A 21,200-nucleotide genomic window follows, 5' to 3' on the forward strand; every position below is an offset into this window, starting at 1 on the left:
CAAGGCCACATTATGGTGGGAAGAGGTCAAGATGGTGTGGGGGGTGAGTGAGCAGGATGTGACTTGGGAGGCTTTTCAAAGATACTTTAAGGAAAAATACCTGACAGAATGCTTCTATGATGAAAAATCACGAGAATTCCATGATCTGCGGCTTGGACAGCAGACCATAGATGAGTTCATAACCAAATTTACATCCCTGCTCCGTTATGTACCGTACATTCGAGAGGAGAAGGCTAAGGTGCAGCGGTTTGTTAGCAGCCTACCTCTGGCAATGCGAGAAAGAATCGAGTTTGATAATCCGAAGACGATGGATGAAGCAATTCGGAAGGCTAGACTCTGTTACCAGCAGAGCAAACAAAAAGGAGAAGGTTTTGGGAAGCGCTGGGCAGACAAGAAGAGCAGCAGAATGGCTGTGGGAACTAAGGGAACTCGCAGCAGCTTTCACAAGGGATTCTCGAAAGGGGCCAGCACTAAAAACCCATCGAGAAGTCAGATCAGATTTAAGCCACCTGCTGAATCTAAATATAGCGAACAACAGGTTAGAATGGATAATGAAGGTGCAGCAAGGCCACCAGTTCAGTGCTGGGGTTGTGGTGGACCCCATTATATTAAAAATTGTCCTCATCGGAAGGAAAGCGATCAGTTGTCCCAGATTTATGAAGCTTCTACAGTGGGAGACGTGGCCAGATCCATGCCCAGAATAAATGCAGCACTTGAGGATCGACAAGCTGACTACCAGCCAACCATGATCGAGTTTGAAGGTAAGATCTTTGATCGAACTGTTTCTATTTTAGTAGACCCAGGAGCTACTTTAAGCTATGTAAGTCCCAAAGTCGTGGAAAGCTGCAGTTTGCAAACTATTAAGTTTAAAAATCCTTGGTTAGTACAGCTGGCCACGGGGGCCAAAAGACGAGTACTGACTAAGGTCAGCAACTGTCCACTAAGGTTAGCTGGTCAGACAATAACAACAGAACTGAATGTACTCCCTCTTGGATCTTATGATGTGCTGATAGGAATGGACTGGCTGGAAAAGCGATGGTCTGTAATTAACTGTAAGACAAAAACAATTTCTTACCGAGATGAACTGGGAGTGGAAAAAGAAATTCAAGGCATCCAAAAACCGGTGCAGATCCGGCCAATTACGGCCTCACAGCTAGTTAAAAGTGTGCGGAAGAAATGCCAAATATATGCAATACAGGTGGGGTACGCTGGGTCTGAGGATAAAATTACGACTGTGGAAAATATACCGGTGGTGCAAGATTTTGCTGATGTATTTCCAGAGGAAATCCCAGGGCTGCCGCCCAAACGGGATTTGGACTTTACCATTGAATTGGTACCCGGTGCAGCCCCAGTATCCCGTGCACCCTACCGGATGAGTGTGCCGGAATTAACTGAGTTAAAGATGCAGCTGCAAGAGTTGTTGGATAAGAAGTATATCCGCCCCAATGTATCTCCTTGGGGGGCTCATGTGTTGTTTGTTAGGAAAAAGGATGGAACTCTTCGTATGTGCATAGATTATAGACAGCTGAACAAACTGACAGTTAAAAACAAATATCCACTACCCCGCATTGATGAGCTGTTCGATCAGGTGAAGGGGGCGACAATCTTTTCAAAGATCGACCTGAGGTCGGGCTATCATCAAATCAGAATTAAGGATGAGGACATAGCCAAAACCGCTTTTCGTACTCGTTATGGACACTACGAGTTTGTGGTACTGCCTTTTGGGTTGACTAATGCACCTGCGACATTTATGTGCTTGATGAATAGTGTATTTCATCAATACTTAGACAAGTTCGTGTTAATCTTTATTGATGATATACTTATATACTCCCGGAATATTAAAGAGCATGAGGAGCATCTTAGAATAGTGTTACAGACACTACGGGAGCATCAGCTATATGGAAAATTTAGTAAATGTGATTTTTATAAAGAACAGATCCAGTATTTGGGACACATCATTACAAAAGAAGGTATAGCTGTGGATCCCGAAAAGATCAAAACCATAATGGAATGGCCAACACCCAAAGATGTAGCAGATATTCGATCCTTCATGGGGTTGGCTGGTTATTACCGACGGTTCGTAGAAGGTTTTTCCAGGGTTGCATACCCTATCACTTCTTTGCAAAAGAAGGGGAAAGTGTTTAAGTGGACAGCAGATTGTCAACGGAGCTTTGAGCAGCTCAAATACCTGCTCACCACCGCACCTGTGCTGAGTGTTGCAGACCCAGAGAAAGAATATGTAGTTTGCACAGATGCAAGTAAAGAGGGCGTAGGTGGGGTGTTAATGCAGGAAGGTAAGGTGATCGCATATGAATCCCGAAAGTTAAAAGAGCATGAGCAGAAGTATTCTGCCTATGATCTGGAATTAACCGCGGTGGTTCATGCGCTGAAGATGTGGCGCCATTATCTAGTGGGAAGAAAATTCTTGCTGATGACTGATCACCATAGTTTGACTAGCTACTTTAGTCAACCAACCTTAAACGCGAGACAAGCAAGATGGGTGGACTTTTTGGGAGGTTTCGATTTTGAAATTAAGCATTTGAAAGGAAAAGAAAACAGGGTAGCTGATGCACTGAGTCGAAAAGTGCACTGCCTTTATGAAATCGGTATTAGTAAGGGACGGTCCACCCTTGATAAAGAAATTGAAGAGGCTGCTGCTCAAGATCAGATTTATCTACAAAAGAAACAGCTGGTGCAGGATTTAAATACCCACATAATACAACAAGGGTACACCTTGAATGCAGCCGGAATTTTGTGCTACAAAAAGAGGGTTTATGTACCCAATCAAAGCGGTATTAAAGAAAAGATTCTGGATGAATATCATAAAAGTCCTTATGCGGGACATCCGGGCTACCAAAAATTGATCACCTCGCTTCGGAAAGAGTACCACTGGCCAGGCATGAAGAGGGATGTGGTGGAATATCTGGCGCGATGCTTAGAGTGCCAGCAGGTTAAGGCTGAACATCAGCACCCTGCGGGTTTACTACAGCCATTACCTATACCAGAATGGAAATGGGAGACCATTACCATGGACTTTATTACGGGATTGCCAAAATCCAAAAAGAACAATGATTCTATAATGGTTGTAGTAGACAAACTCAGTAAGTCAGCTCACTTCATACCGGTTCAATCCACCTATCGTGCGGCTCAAATCGCAAATGTTTTTATGCAGAATATATTTAAACTCCATGGGCTGCCAAAAACAATAATATCCGATCGTGATGTGAAATTCACATCAGTTTTTTGGAGGACCTTGTTTGAAGGTCTGGGAACTCAACTGAACTTCAGCACCGCTTATCATCCGCAGACTGACGGGCAGACTGAGCGGGTGAATCAAGTGGTGGAAGACATGTTGAGATCTTACGTGATGCAACAACCTACTCGATGGGAGGAGTATTTACATCTGGTGGAATTTGCTTATAACAATGGATACCATGCATCCTTGAGGATGAGTCCATTCGAAGTGCTTTATGGCCGGAAATGCCGTACACCATCCAGTTGGGGTGGACCAGAGGACAAACTCTTGTTGGGTCCTGAGATGTTGGAGGAGATGGAAGTCATGGTCAAAAAGGTCCGGGCTAATTTAAAAATAGCTCAGGACAGACAGAAAAACTTTGCAGATCGGAAGAGGACATTTAAAGAATATCAGGTTGGTGAGCATGTGTATGTCAGAATCCGAGCTAGGAAAAGTACTCTTCAATGGAATGCTTGTGCCAAACTGGCACCTCGCTTCTGTGGGCCTTTCTAGATTTTGGCGCGAGTGGGGTCAGTAGCTTACCAGCTAGCCCTACCCAGCCATATCTGGGTTCATAATGTCTTCCATGTATCAGTTTTAAAGAAATATGTCTATGACCCTAGGCACATAATAAGTTGGCAGGATATTCAGGTAAGAAAAGGCTGTTAATAAATGTAAACTTAAATAGAATGCTAGTAAGCAGCTAAACTGAATACTGTGTGTTTCAGGTGGAACCGGAAGGAGAGTTCATGGTCGAGCCAGTGAACATATTAGATCGGAGAAGAGTCGAGCTGCGGAAAAGGACCATCCACCAGGTTAAAGTGCAATGGCAGCACTTTGGGCCTGACGAGGCCACCTGGGAGGATGAGCAGAGTATGAGGGAAGCTTATCCCAGACTATTTTTGGCTGAACAGCAACATCGGGACGATGTAGAACTTCAGGAGGGGGAGATGTGATGCCCCTCATGAGGTGTTAATGTTGGTAAATTAGTAAATTTAGCTGTGAGATAAACTCTGTTTGATGAAATATAAAGACTCTGTTGTTAGTATTGTTAACCATTATGATAATTAATTGTGTTATCATTATTCAATTTGGGTATATGATTAATTGTGGTTAATTGTAGAAATTTCTGTTTTCCCACCCCGGTTTTCAGTTTCTCCTTATTTCTCCCATGTAGTTAAATGCCCATTCCCATAACCATACATTTAACAGACTGAAAAAAATAAATATTGCTGAAAACACAAATTCTGGAAATTTTTCAGAATGCTGGAAATTGCAGAATTAAAAATCAGCAATCAAAAACAGCCATTAAAACACTGATATTTTTGGTCAACTTGACCCTGGAAAAACCCCCTACAACTCTTGGGGAAAACCAGTTTGAGAGCTCTTCTTTATTTCTGAAAATTTTCTTTTTACAGTGAGAATTATTCAGCAAAAAATCAGCAAGCAAATTTACAACTTATCTCCTTTCCCGTGCCTCACAGCAATCTGGAAATTACAGCAAACAGGACAACAATAAATGTTGTACGGCCTCCGTTTTGTGTGCAGAAAAATCAGCAAACTGCTCCTCGATTTTGTGCAAAAATATGCCTTTCACTATGTGCTGAATCAGCTGTACAAATCTGCTCAACTGCTGCCTTGGAATGTGTGCCAAGCTGCTGTCTCCTTCTCCTCCCTGCTCAGAAATCTCTCTTGCTCTCTTGCTCTCCTTCTCCCAATCTGCTCATGAAAGAATGAATGACCTTTTCCTCCTTTTCCTCCTTTAATATAACTCCAAGTGACTTTTTGATTGGGTGATCTCTAAATCCAATGGATGAAATAGATTTAGATCAATGGCTGAGATTAAATGCTCATTTAAATCTCACTTTCTATTTTTTAATTCACCCCACTTTAATAAAGACCCACTTAGTCATTTATTTACAAAGTCACTTTTCCTTTCTAATTTTTCATTGACTTTATAAAAGTCACTTTAAAATTAGACTTAGTAACTTTATCACTTAAAGTCACTTTTAAATTAGATTTAACTTTATAAAATTATAAAGTCACTTTAGGAGAAAAATTAAATTCTTTTGGACACTTTTCCCTAGGCCAAAGATCAAAGCCTAAGGGAACCACCTGTCCTCCGGTACCAAATTTCAACACTCCCTCTTACCGAGGAAGGTGTTCCTCACCACACCCATCTTGTCCCTGAAGTAGACATGCTTGCCCCGTGGTAAGGCTTTGGTAAGGATATCTGCAACCTGCTCATCAGTGGAAATATACTCAAGCTTCACAACTCCCTTCTGAACATAGTCTCTGATGAAATGATATCTGATCCCGATATGCTTTGACCTGTCATGAAATACTGGATTCTCCGTGAGTTTAATGCAACTCTGATTATCACAGTAAATCACTGAAGGTCTCAACGGCTGACCAAATAAGCCAAACAACATCTTGCGAAGCCAGATAGCCTCACAACTAGCTAGACTGGCTGCCATATACTCTGCTTTCGCTGAACTCAGTGCTACTGACTGCTGCTTCTGGCTGAACCATGACACTACTGCTGAACCCAACCCAAAACAACACCCTAAAGTGCTCTTCCTATCAGAAGCACAACCTGCCCAATCAGAATCAGTGTACCCTGCCAATCTCACTCCATCTCCCTGCCTGTAGTCCAGACCATAATCCACTGTCCCCTGCAAGTACCGCAAAATGTGTTTTGCAGCCACCCAGTGAACCTTCCTAGGCTCACACATAAACTGACTCATCGTGTTGACTGCAAAACAGATATCTGGTCTAGTGTTGACCAAATACATCAAGGAACCAATCAGCTGCCTGTACAATGTGGGATCCACCAACTCGGAATCCGAAGCATGAAGCTTCTTCCAGTTGGTGATCATCGGTGTCGACATGGGTCTACAATCCTCCATGTGGAATCTGCTAAGGATGTCCACAATATACTTCCCCTGCCCCAGGAAGAAATGCCCCTCCTCCTGCCACACCTCCAAACCCAAAAAGTAATGCATCAAGCCGATGTCCTTCATCTCAAACTCCGCCGCAAGATCTCTCTTGCAGTGCTCTATGAGTCTCTCTGTACCTGTAATGATCAAGTCATCCACATACAACACCAAAATGAGAGGCTCCTCACCAATCACAATAAAGTAAAGGTTCGGATCTGCCTCACTCTTTGTGAAACCCATCCCCTGCAAGTATGCATCTATCCTGGAGTACCAAGCTCAGGGAGCTTGCTTCAGGCCATAAAGGGCCTTCTTCAATCTGCACACATGGGACTCCTTCCCATGCACCTCAAAGCCCTGTGGCTGCTCAATGTACACCTCCTCCTGTATGAAGCCATTGAGAAATGCGGTCTTCACATCCATCTGGTGGATCTTCCAACCCATCTCCGCTGCTATCGATATAATGGAGCGGATCGAAGTATATCGAGCCACGGGAGCGAAGGTCTCCTCATAATCAACTCCCTCTACCTGGGAGAACCCTCTAGCCACAAACCTCGCTTTGAATTTCTCAATGCTGCCATCTGCAGCATGCTTTACCTTGTAAAGCCATCTGGAAGTAACCACGGATTTGCCCTCAGGCCTCGGCACCACCTCCCAAACATCATTCTTCATGATAGAAGAATACTCCTCCTGCATGGCCTCTCTCCAGACCTGCTGGCTAGCTGCCTCCTCATAGCTAGAAGGCTCAGAGTCAAGGATGCTGGTAACCATCGCCATATAGCTACAAAACCTCTCAGGTGGTCTACTCTCTCTGACCGGCCTCTTCGGCTCAGCAACAGATGTGGCATCTCTCAAGGTGTCCTGAAGCCACTTGGGCTTCCTCTTCCCTGAGCGCACTTCTCCCACTGGAGAATGAAACTCCTCCTCATCATCATCAGTAGCCTGAACTCCTGATTGTCTGTCTGCTGTCCTCCTGCCTGCACCTGAACCTGTAGAAGCTGAGGTACCGTGTGAACTGTCCATCAGTGGACTCCCTAGTGAACTGCTCTGCATGCTGCCCGGAGCACCACCCCTCTGGCTCGATGAGCCACTGCTCACTGACGGACCTGACATCCTCATAGATGTACCTCCTGATCCTTCTGATCCCTGCCCACTGGATCCCTGCGACTGACTCAACTGCTGCTGAGGGTCTGGCTGATCCAAATACTCTAACTCCCGTGACCTCCTAAAGGCCCTGTCCTCCTCGAACTTCACATCCCGTCTGACAACAACTCTCCTCTGTGCAGGAATGTAAATCCGAAAGGCCTTTGAGGTCTCACTGTAGCCCACAATGATACCCTTCTCTGCGGTGGGCTCTAGTTTGGTCCTCTTCTCCTTGGGTATATAGGAGTATGTAATGCATCCAAAGATATGAAGATGACCAAGATCAGGCTTCTTCCCAGAGAAAGCCTCCTCCAGAGTAATGTGCCCCAAGGCACGATGCGGACTCCTGTTCTGCAAGTAAACAGCTGTGTTGCAGGCCTCTGCCCACAAGAACAATGGCAACCCCTGATCATGTATCATGGCTTTGGCAGCCCCTATGATGGATCTGTTCTTCCTCTCCGCAACCCCGTTCTGCTGGGGGTTGTAAGGAACAGTGAACTCCCTCCTAATGCCTGCCTCCGCACAATAGTCAACAAACTCTCCAAGGGTGTACTCTCCTCCATTGTCCGACCTCAAGGACTTGATCTTTCGACCTGTCTGAGTCTCCACAAGAGCTCTGAACTCCTGAAACCGCTTGAAGACCTCACTCTTGGTCTTCAAAAAATAAATCCAGGTCCTCCTTGAGTGATCATCAATGAATAACACATAGTACTCATATCCACTCAAGGAAACATGAGACATCCAACCGCTCACATCGGAATGAATCAAATCAAGTATCCCCGTCGCTCTACTGTCACTGCTGGGAAAAGGGGATTTGGCAAACTTGCCCATCGCACAACCTCTGCAAGTATCAAAGTGATCAGTACTGAAATCTAGCACACCTGTAGTGATCTCCCGCAATGTCCTCAAGGCTCCATGATACATATGTCCCATCCTGCGGTGCCAAATCTCACACAGATCAGAACTGCTAGCTCTGCTGTCGGTACTACTGCTCAATGCCAAAAGGGGCTGAAATGCAAACTTGTACACCTTTGCATGGCGTACACCTATCACTCTAGCTGAATCAGCTGGAGTGCCCTGGGATACATCAACACCTGTCCTCCCCTGAACAGTACCTCATATCCTCTGTCCTCCAAAGCTGAGACGGATATGAGGTTCTTCCTCATCCCTGGCACATAAAGAACCTCTGACACCTTCAAGGGAGGTTTGGACTCCCTCTGAAATGTCACTGTCCCCACCCCGACTGCTCTAACAACTCTGTCATCACCGAGTACTACCTCAATATCAGTGCCACTCTCTGAAAGCTCTGAGAAGTACTCCCGGACTCCTGTCATGTGACGTGAAGCCCCACTGTCCACATACCAGATACCTGTAGATGCTCCGCTAATCGAGGGAAAAGCATGCTCCCTCTGAACCTGTGTGGCAGGTGATCCTGCACTAGAGGACTCACATGTAGTGAACGCAAACTCCCGGTCAAAACGACCTGCAAAGTCCTCAATCTCAGCTGAAGCTGCCACGTCCTGGTTCTTCCCCTTCTTCTTCTTCTTCTTCTCCGGACACACAACTGCATAGTGTCCCATCTTTTGACAATTCCAACACTTCACCTTGGAATGGTCCTTCTGTGTGTTCCCCTGTTTACCTTTACCTTTGCCTTTGCCCCCACCACTGCTTGTGGAAGCCTGCTTCTTCCCTTTGCCTTTCTTGCCTCCTGCCACCAGTGCTACATCCTCATCCTGCTCAACTGGCTTGGCTGCCCCAAGCTGACCTTTCCTGATCTCTGTCTGAATGCAATCATCCCAAAACATCTCCCATGTGGGAAGGGTCTCACGTGCACAAACCCCATCAGCAAAGTTCAACCATGAACGGGGGAGGCCATTCACTGCAATCCGCACCAACTCAGTGGGTGGAATGGCCTCTCCAATCGCTGCCAACTCATCTCTCACATTAGTAATATTTGTGAGATATCCAGCTGCACTATCATTACCCATCTTAATGTTCTTCAGCTTCTCCTTCAGGACCATCTTCCGGTTCTCATTGGTACTCTGGTAGAGATTGGACAATGCTGTCCACATCTCATGGGCATTGCTCTTTCCTCTCACATGAGGAATGCAATGGTCTTTGATTCCGTCTAGAATCAACCTCTTACCCTTATTGTTCTTCTTTTTATACTCAGCCAACTGAGTAACATCAGTGGGCACAACAACAGGGTTCTGTGCAGTATGCACCATGATATCCCAGACTTCTGTCTCCTCAAAGATACTCTGCATTCTCTCCTTCCAAACACTGTAATTTGTATGCCCATCCAACCTATCCTCCACCCTCAATCCCAATGACATCCTGTTGTCCTAAAACTGAAAAATAGCACTGCTGTAGTAAAGATAAAACTGTTGTTTATGAAAAAATCAGCTTGCTCGAATTTTCTGAGTGAAAAATCAGCAACTGTAATTTTTCCTTTTGCTGTCTCAAACTGCCCTTCAGCACTCAAGCTCTGATACCATGTAGAAATTTCTGTTTTCCCACCCCGGTTTTCAGTTTCTCCTTATTTCTCCCATGTAGTTAAATGCCCATTCCCATAACCATACATTTAACAGACTGAAAAAAATAAATATTGCTGAAAACACAAATTCTGGAAATTTTTCAGAATGCTGGAAATTGCAGAATTAAAAATCAGCAATCAAAAACAGCCATTAAAACACTGATATTTTTGGTCAACTTGACCCTGGAAAAACCCCCTACAACTCTTGGGGAAAACCAGTTTGAGAGCTCTTCTTTATTTCTGAAAATTGTCTTTTTACAGTGAGAATTATTCAGCAAAAAATCAGCAAGCAAATTTACAACTTATCTCCTTTCCCGTGCCTCACAGCAATCTGGAAATTACAGCAAACAGGACAACAATAAATGCTGTACGGCCTCCGTTTTGTGTGCATAAAAATCAGCAAACTGCTCCTCGATTTTTGTGCAAAAATCTGCCTTTCACTATGTGCTGAATCAATTGTACAAATCTGCTCAACTGCTGCCTTGGAATGTGTGCCAAGCTGTTGTCTCCTTCTCCTCCCTGCTCAGAAATCTCTCTTGCTCTCCTCCTTCTCCCAATCTGCTCATGAAAGAATGAATGACCTTTTTCCTCCTTTAATATAACTCCAAGTGACTTTTGGGTGATCCAAGTGACTTTTGGGTGATCTCTAAATCCAATGGATGAAATAGATTTAGATCAATGGCTGAGATTAAATGCTCATTTAAATCTCACTTTCTATTTTTTAATTCACCCCACTTTAATAAAGACCCACTTAGTCATTTATTTCCAAAGTCACTTTTCCTTTCTAATTTTTCATTGACTTTATAAAAGTCACTTTAAAATTAGACTTAGTAACTTTATCACTTAAAGTCACTTTTAAATTAGATTTAACTTTATAAAATTATAAAGTCACTTTAGGAGAAAAATTAAATTCTTTTGGACACTTTTCCCTAGGCCAAAGATCAAAGCCTAAGGGAACCACCTGTCCTCCGATACCAAATTTCAACATTAATCACTGTGGAGATGGTTAAATAAAAAAAAAAAAAACCTAACTACCTTCAGGAGGCAGTTGAGACCCTAGGAGGAAAAAGGGGAAAATGCCAAGTCTGGTTAGGATCAGATGGCAGAAGAAAAAAAAAAATAAAGAAGAATGTTATGTCTAGTAGTGACCGGATGGCATGTTTGAGAGGAAGAGATTTCCTGTATTCGCTATGTCTGGTTAGGATCAGATAGCGAGATCTGGCATAGCCAGTGAGATTGCAGACGAGAGGATCTACAGATGTGCTTGGGGGTGGGAGATCGAGAAGGATCTTCCTACGGACGGGTGGATGACAAGCATTACGCACAGGTTTGCTGCTAAACAGGTATGGCTTACTAAGCATACTAACTGTGAAATTACCTTATGGTTCTGTGGTGAGCAAATAAAATAGTGGAAAGCAATCTATTGATTTCTTAGAAAAAAAACTAATCTCTATGTATCCGGCAGAGACCGGATCTGTATCTTCATTTAAGAATGCAAGCATTGAACACATAATGAACTGAAACTCTGTAATACAGGCGGTAAAACAAATACTAAACAAAAGGGAGCGGGTTAACCCTACTCTGTATTCTAATGCAAGTGAATACTTAAAGAAATCGAACCATAAGCAGAATAGATAACTTCCTATACTGAATCATAATAGCATTAAACAATGGAGAACCCAAACCATTTATCGAAGTAAAGAGCAGGCCGAACATTCGTCGGCAGACTAAGATACAAGCTCTGGTGTGATAATATTTTCCCTGCTATTATATAAGTGAAACAGCTGACTGAAAACATGTACATGCAGAGTTTAGATATTTTTACAGTCGAAGATATTCATGTTCCGTGAAATAAAGGAAAAAGAAACAACAACATTATGCATGCACACAGTTATTTGCAAGTGTTCTGGCTCTAAAGGTGTCGCTGCCGCTGGGCGTAAGCATGTGCTTAGCCGGCAGGGGCACCATTGCCGAATTAAAATCAAGATAGGGCCACCATAGAATAACCAATATACCTGAAAAGAAATCGAATGGAGACTCATATGTAAATTGAGTTCAAAGTAAAGCTGTGGAGTAGGCGAGATACCCTGAGAACATCTTAATGCAGAACCAGAGCCATACCAAAATACCATTATCACAAAACAATTTCGTAACCAAACTGTAAAGGAATAGTATTATATATACTGTAACAACATTTACTAAGAAACATTGTCTGTGAACAGGGCAGAACCAAGAATGAAAAACATTTATACAACTTAAGCTGGCGAACGGCGCCTTTGGCGGGGTTCCGCCTGAGTTTGGGCAATGAAAAACTAGTTATTAATAACCACTCAATTTAGAAATGAGTCATATAACTTTTCAGCGAGGAAACCCTGGATGCATGGCGGAGGGACCGATTACAAGAGCGAGACCCTCAGCTTCCCTGTTCAGGTGAACAGCGGCTCAGACATCACCCTTAAAAAAAAATAAGAAAACAGGTCCTATGGAACGTCCGGCTCTTACCTGTAATGGGATGGCTGAGGAGGGAGCCAAATTCCCACAATGTCGGCTAGCCGCCAAACCACCCTCCTGAATACATTAACACAAAAAAAAAATAACACAATGAACTTAGAACCCTACCTGGAAATGCTGAGAGCAAAAGACAAAACAATTTAGCAGAGACAGTAGTTAAAGCTGGAGTCACGAGGACTGCCTTTGGTAAACTCAGGAAGATAATAAGTGAAACGAGAGCAATTATACATGAGCCGGAAAGAATGGCCGCGGCATTTCGCTATGCTCTAGGTATTGAGAATGAAAACTCGGGTATGCCAGAGAACCACAACACTATGGGCGACACACAGTCGCTTCACTATGAAACAATAACAAGCCGAAAAGAAATGGTTCTTAAATACTTCAATGCAAACCCTGCCTCGTGGCTTAACACCAGCCCTCGATCTGACTGAACCCTTTCCCATCGTTTGATCGGCAAGTAGGAACCGGGAAAAATACGAGCGCGAAATGGCAAGTTTGAGGAATCCGGCCTCATGGCATTTGGAGCTTTGGGCACGCTACAGCACATGGCAGCTTGAAGGCTGACCGCTCATCAAGCCAGGTGGACGACACACAACAAGTGAGCGCCGGAATCGGGCAGAACATCACCACATCAACGCCTCGGGGATACAAATCAGTACGCCACTTAGTGATTGCCATAAAGGAAATATTTACGAAGGTGAACTGTTCACTGTACCCGGGACATGCCTTGGATTCGTGACCATAATCGCCACATATCAATGTTACCAAATATAAACATTTCTAAATCACGAGTATGGGAAAAACAATTAACCCTTGCATGAATGTATTCTAAAACATAACTTTTACAATATGTCAAGTGGAAATTTAGTTTGTATTGCTCATGAAGAGCGTGTCAATATATTTGTCAGTGGTGCGAGAAGTCCCCATATAATTTATATGTATATGCTTATTGTAAGATGGTAAGAAGAATAAAAAAAAAAAAAATTACTTCTGTAATGGAGTGTGACAAATTGGTATCAGAGCCCAGGCTACAACTCTGTGACCTCGGGTAACCTTTAATAAAACAACAATGCATAAATAGTGTCATGACAACCAAACTAAGAGTATACTGAAATATATAATCATAGCTGTTGAATTAGTTAATCTTGTACAGGTAACAACAGAATGAGAAGAACAAGTAGCGCTCCTCATAGGAATTTGGAACAACCAGATAATGTAGCTCATCCTCAGAGGAATCCTGAGCTATGGGTACAACTGGGAGCAGAAGGCCGCAATACTGATTCGGCTATATTGAGGACAGTCCAGGAGCTGAAGGACGAAATGGCCCGTTTGCGTGAGGACAATGCGAGATTAAACATGGAACAGGAGAGGATTCTGAAAAGTTTATCAGATAAACAACATCATCAACAGTCTCATCCTAGACCTGAACAGACACGAGTAACAGATGAACAAAGCTATCATACGGAACAGGAGGAAGCAGAGGAAAGGGCAGAGACGCGAGGAGAGAAGTCTGTTAACGCTTCCGAATATCAAACTCCAAAAAGACCGCGAATAGAATTACAAGGAGAGTTTCGGAAGATTAAGCCACCTCAATTCGATGGGGAATCAGAAGAAGCTGCAGAAGCATGGCTAATCAATATGAATAAGTATTTCCAAGTGTACGAGTATGATCACCATCTTAAGGCCCGGCTGGCTATATTCCAGCTGCAGGCCAAGGCCACATTATGGTGGGAAGAGGTCAAGATGGTGTGGGGGGTGAGTGAGCAGGATGTGACTTGGGAGGCTTTTCAAAGATACTTTAAGGAAAAATACCTGACAGAACGCTTCTATGATGAAAAAGCACGAGAATTCCATGATCTGCGGCTTGGACAGCAGACCATAGATGAGTTCATAACCAAATTTACATCCCTGCTCCGTTATGTACCGTACATTCGAGAGGAGAAGGCTAAGGTGCAGCGGTTTGTTAGCAGCCTACCTCTGGCAATGCGAGAAATAATCGAGTTTGATAATCCGAAGACGATGGATGAAGCGATTCGGAAGGCTAGACTCTGTTACCAGCAGAGCAAACAAAAAGGAGAAGGTTTTGGGAAGCGCTGGGCAGACAAGAAGAGCAGCAGAATGACTGTGGGAACTAAGGGAACTCGCAGCAGTTTTCACAAGGGATTCTCGAAAGGGGCCAGCACTAAAAACCCATCGAGAAGTCAGATCAGATTTAAGCCACCTGCTGAATCTAAATATAGCGAACAGCAGGTTAGAATGGATAATGAAGGTGCAGCAAGGCCACCAGTTCAGTGCTGGGGTTGTGGTGGACCCCATTATATTAAAAATTGTCCTCATTGGAAGGAAAGCGATCAGTTGTCCCAGATTTATGAAGCTTCTACAGTGGGAGACGTGGCCCAATCCATGCCCAGAATAAATGCAGCACTTGAGGATCGACAAGTTGACTACCAGCCAACCATGATCGAGTTTGAAGGTAAGATCTTTGATCGAACTGTTTCTATTTTAGTAGACCCAGGAGCTACTTTAAGCTATGTATCTCCCAAAGTCGTAGAAAGCTGCAGTTTGCAAACTATTAAGTTTAAAAATCCTTGGTTAGTACAGCTAGCCACGCGGGCCAAAAGACGAGTACTGACTAACAACCCTAACAACACCGCTGGACTGACATTCCTTCTGAATATCAAGAAGCATTCCGAGAGCATCGGCCTGGCGACCAGGCTCGTGAGCAGCGATTCTGCGCGGAGCGAAAAGATGCGCGGAAGAAATTCTCCTGAGCAGCCTCCAGTAGTCCCCATTGGGTGCAAAGCCAATGGCCCGCCCAAACAATAACTGCTGCGTAGATTGCTTGAGGGGTTTGTTGGCGAAATGAGGAGAGTTGAGCAGCTCCCGGGCCACTTCAGGATCCGATGTAATAACGGCGGGCGTGGAGCCTAAGCTAAAGGCCATAAGCTTCCTGGCACCATGAAGATGAGCCAGATATTCGAGCTTGCGGTGAGCAAGACCGATGCTCAAGTCTAGCAGACTTCCGATGATGGGCCATCCTTTGGGACCAGGAATGGGTACGTCGCCCGACCTCCTGCGTCTCCCCGCCCACGCACAGCCTCCCAGGATCAACCAGGAGGCCAAAACAGCAGATACAGCAGCAATAAGCAATGCAATATAAAGATGCCACTGACGCCACCCACAAACATCATCGGAGTCCAACGACAAACGACTGCAACAATTTCTAAAGAGGAGGAAATAGAGCCACCACCCGCCTCCTACAGAGCTCCCGCGATTCTCCATCTCAGAAATGGATGGCAAATACAAAAACTAAGAAGCAGCAAGAAGCCAGAGAGAGATATGAGCGCATAGAATGTGGAGGGGTTGAAGCAGATTTATAGCTCCAAGGGTTCGATTCCACGGGAAGAGAGGTAAAAGCCGGTAACCGTAAAAGGCAGATCCCGAAACATTTATTAAGTCGATACCATTCATCCGTTGGAATTCGAAGTGGACGCACATGCACTTGGTTGAAACATTTATTAAGTCGATACCATTCATCCATTGGAATTCGAAGTGGACGCACATGCACTTGGTTAATGCAATTGGTTCAGTTTTGGGAAGATTTTGGTGATTTGAGTTTTTAGGATGGATTTTGAATGTCTCAGCGGTTTTTTCTTTTTTTCTATGGCCTTGACCCTATTGCTAACATTAAAAAAAACAATTCAAAAACTCACTGGCAAATTTTTGGAAAACAAAAACATTAGATTCAGACACAAAATAATTGCCGGTACGAAATTGTGGTATGCTTAAACGAATCTTGTACTTTTAAATTTCTGGGGTATTTGAATTGCGTAGATTACAAAGTTCAAATTTATTCTTTCCGTAAATGCTAACTAGATTTCTTACAGAATGAAAAAAACACTGAGTGTCTACCAAGGCGGAGTTCCTCGCGGGAAGGCCAAAAGTGGTCAGAATCTAGACAAAAAAAAATTCAAAAAATCTTGTAGAGACAATATTTGAATTTGATGGTGGAAATGGATTCAGCACCATCAAAAACTCTTGGGGCACCTAAAATTTTGATCTTTAACCACTGTAAAAAACTTGCATTTACAAAAAACTTTGCCGGATTTTCTAAAAATATGGCCTGAATTTCCATGAATTTCAGGGCAAAAAAGCCCCCTAAAAGTAAATGTTGAAAATTAATAATTAAACAAAATTATGATTAAATAGATTTTATCATCTATATAATCTTCTTTTCATTAATAAATTATAATTACTTTGATTAATCATATATTTTCTTTTCTAATATCTAAATATTTTTATCTTTTCTACTTTTAATATGTATACATGGTTAATATATAAAAAGTTAAAAAAAAAAAGCAAATTTTATTAAAGTGTTAAGAAATGGGGAGTAAATTTTATTATATACAGAAATACATTAGTGAATGGATATAGTACACTATGTACTATGTTTAGCGAATCAATATAGTACACTATATACTATGTTGCCAACTATATTTCTGACAGAATGAAAAAACCTAAACGTTGAAAAATAATAAGTAAACAAAATTATGATTAAATAAATTTTATCATGTATATATTTTTCTTTTCATTAATAAATTATAATTAATTTGATTAATCATATATTTTCTTTTCTAATCTTTAAATATTTTTTTATCTTTTCTATTTTTAGTATGTATACATAAGTAATATTAAAAATTGGAAAAAAAAGAAATAGCAAATTTTATTACCGCGTTAAGAAAAAAGAGTATTATATACACAAATACATGAGTAAATTTTATTATACACAAAAATACATTACTGAATCAATTTAGCACACTCTATATTAAACAATCAACATATTACACTATGTACTATGTGCAGATTTGAGTGCACTCTTTATTTTTACAAACAAGGGGAAATGGTAGAGTAAATTTTATTATATAAAATAATATATTATCAAATCAATGTAATAATATTTATAAATATATTAAATTATAAATATTTCAATAAATTATTTTAATTATATAAACATTAAGTGTAAACAATATTTTAGTATTATTAAGAGAATGCTTTATTTTTAATTGTTTTTTAAATATCAATATGGATTTTATTTAGTAATAATTAATAATATTTATAAGGAGAGATATTTTTGTTTCAGAATAAAAAAAAAAAAAAAAAAAAAAATTGAAATTTTTAATTTAATTGTTAATAATTATCTATAAAATACTCTTATTAATAATTAGAGATAAAAACTAAGGCCGAGTTCCTCCCCGATTCTAGGTAAAAAAATTCAAGAAATCATGTAGAGACACTGTTTGAATCATGTTTTTTCATCGTGGAAACCTCTGGGCCACCTAAAATTTTGAAGTCCCAGAATCCAGGTAAAAAAATTAAAAAGATATTGTAGAGAGAGTATTTGAATCATGTTTTTTTTAATCGTGGAAACGTTTGGGGCACCTAAAATTTTGAATTTCAACCACTGTAACTTGCATTTACAAAAAACCTTATTTTCTCAAAATATGGCCCGAATTTCCATGACTTTCAAGGGGGAAAAGCACTGCTAAAAGTAAACGCTGAAAATTAATAGTTAAACAAAATTATGATTAAATAAATTTTATCATCTATATGATTTTCTTTTCATTAATAAATTATAATTACTTTGACAATCATATATTTTCTTTTCTAATCTTTAAATAGTTTTATCTTTCCTATTTTTAATATGTATACATGGGTAATATAAAAAGGAGTTGTCTATAATGGGACTTTTTGGAGATTCCGATGACGGAATCCGGCGGAAGAAATTGAGGTTAAATCTTGATTTGTTGCAGTTAAAATGGTTTTTTAACTGCATATTTGGATTCAACACCCTGAAAAACCTCTGGGAGGCCTTGATTGTGCAGAAACTAGCTATCAAACTTGCGATTCCAATAAATTGCTGCCCGATTTTGACCGGAAAAATCCACCGGAAAGGCTTCCAAAAAGTGACAACTGCATATAAAAAATTGAAAGAAAGAAAAAAAAAAAAAAGGCAAATTTTATTAGGGTGTTAAGAAATGGGTGTAAATTTTATTATATACAAAAACACATTAGTGAATCAATATAGTACGATATGTACTATGTTTAGTGAATCAACATAGTACACTATGTACTAAGTGGTCAACTAGATTTCTGACAGAATGAAAAAAACTAAAAGTTAAAAAATAATAAGTAAACAAAATTATGATTAAATAAATTTTATCATCTATATAATTTTCTTTTCATTAATAAATTATAATTAATTTGATTAATCATATATTTTCCTCTCTAATTTTTAAATATTTTTATCTTTTCTATTTTTAATATGTATACATAGATAATATTAAAAATTGAAAAAAGAAAGAAATAGCAAATTTTATTACAATGTTAAGAAAAAAAAGAGTAAATTTTATTATATACAAAAATACATGAAAGTAAATTTTATTATATACAAAAATACATTAGTGAATCATTTTAGTACACTATGTACTAAACAATCAACATAGTACACTATGTACTATGTTTCCTTTTAGAATACGCAGATTTGAGTGCACTCTTTATTTTTACGAAGCAAGAGAAATTGTAGAGTAAATTTTATTCTATAAAATAATATATTATCAAATCAATGTAATAATATTTATAAATAAATTTAATTTAATAAATATTTTAATTATATAAATATTAAGTGTAAACAATATTTTAACATTATTATGAGAATGATTTACTTTATTTGTTTTCTAAATATTAAGATGGATTTTATTCAGTAAAAATTAATAATATTTATATGGAGAGATATTTTTGTTCAAAAAAAATTTGAAATTTGAAAAATTAATTGTTAATAATTATTTACAAAATATTCTTATTTAATAATTAAAGATAAAAACTAAAATTTATATCAAATACATATTTTGAGGATTATATTTTTTACTTTTCCAACATATTATTAATAAATAAATGTTTTATGATATAAATTTATATATTACATCAAATTAAAATATAGTAAAAAAATACAACTATAAAAGATTAATGTTATTGTTATTTCCCTTCCAAGTTAATTGTCTCTGAAAATAACAAATTCATATCAAGTTTTTATAATTTCATTTTCAAAGTGAAGAGATCTCTTGTATCATAAATAGGTTAGTTTTCCGTAAGCTTCATCTAAATGTAAATTTTTACACGTTAATTATAATTTGAACATGTCCACCACGACCATGATGGAATAATGTTGTCTAGATTTCCTTGGAAAACATGTGAAGAAATCCATGGAAATGACCTCCCATTTCCACTCTGGAATCGGAATCCACTGTAGTAATCCGCCTGTGTGCTTACATTTTGCTTTTACCTGTTGACGATCGAAGCATCTAGCCACAAACTCCGCCACTTCCTTCTTTAGATTCAACCAATAATAAAACGTTTTCACTGTTGTCAATGTCTTCTGGTATCTTGGGTGCCCTGAGTACGGTTTTGCATGGAATTCTCGCAAGATAGTCTTCTTGAGCTCACTTTCATTCAGAACATAGATCTTGTCCCTAAATCTGACCAAACCATCCATTGTGAAATGATAGTCAACATCCTGATTACTTGTGCCATGTTGTAACCTCTGCCTAAGATCCATGTACCTGTCATCCTGTTGTCCTTCCTGTGAGATCTGATCCTGTAAATATGTCCCATAATAACTCATAGTTCTTATATGATTCACCTACACTCTCCTACTAAGAACATCTACAACCCTGTTTTCCTATCCCTTAATGTATCGGATCTTAAAATCAGACTCACTAATCATGGCCAACCATCTAGCTTGCCTGAAATTCATATTCGATTAGTGAAATGGATACCTCAATCCACTGTGATCGCTCATTAATATAAACCTCCTGCCAAGAAGATAGTGCCTCCACATCTTTAATGCATGACTAATCGTTGCCAACTCAAGATCATGAGTCAAATATTTATGCTCATGCTCATTCAAATTCTGTGACTCATAACACACTACATGTCCTTCCTATATTAAGACTCCACCAATTCCTCTCTTGCAGGAATTTGTACACACCGCAAACTCCTTGTCTGGATTTTAAATCTTTAGAACTGGAGTGTTTGTCAACAATTGCTTTAATTGCTCAAATCTTGCTACACATTCCTCGGTCCATTCAAATATCTTACCTTTCCTTTGTAGTGACGTAATAGGATATGTAATCCAAGAGAAGTTCCAGATGAAGATCTTATAATAACCTACTAGATCCATAAATGATCTTACTTCGTCCATGTTTCTAAGAACGGGTCACTCCATGATCGCTCTTATCTTTTCTGAATCCATTGTTATGCCTTCCTTGGAAACAACATGTCCCAAGTAATGTACTTTTGTGTTAAATAAATTACATTTACTAAGCTTTGCATGCAACTAACGCTCTCTTAGCAATTTCAACATTGTTGCTAAGTGTTCGACATGCTCTTCCTCATTCTTAGAATATATCAATATATCATCAATGAGCACAATGAAAAACTTGGCCAGATAAGGATGAAACACACTATTCATCAAGCACATGAATGTAGTTGGAGAATTAGTCAAACCAAATGGAACTACAATAAACTCACAATGCCCATACCTTGTGTTATAGGCCATTTTGTTGCATCTGGTCAATAGGCCTTCAAACAGGATCAATTCACATCCTTCAACATATTATCATAGTTCTTGCATAAAACCCTAAGAATGAATCTCCCTAATCCCTGAGTTTTTCCCCTTGAATCCTTCATTTCAGTGATTTTAAGGACCAGGGAACCCTGCATAACCGAGAAATTGTGTTGAAGTGCGGTCTCTCCTTCTCTCAAGGTGTTGTGCAGTGCACCC

At 40.1% G+C, this 21,200-nt stretch overlaps 1 pseudogene; it reads right to left on the reverse strand.

The window, feature by feature from the left end:
- Window positions 1-15,643, reverse strand: part of LOC149177835 (cytochrome P450 78A4-like) — a 58,462-nt pseudogene extending 42,819 nt beyond the window's left edge.
- Window positions 15,644-21,200: the final 5,557 nt, after the last annotated feature.

Source organism: Pinus tabuliformis, chromosome 4_1 (genome assembly GCF_031772625.1).
Source record: "Pinus tabuliformis cultivar Carrire ecotype Pingquan chromosome 4_1, CPIR1, whole genome shotgun sequence".
Classification (NCBI taxonomy): Eukaryota; Viridiplantae; Streptophyta; class Pinopsida; order Pinales; family Pinaceae; genus Pinus; species Pinus tabuliformis.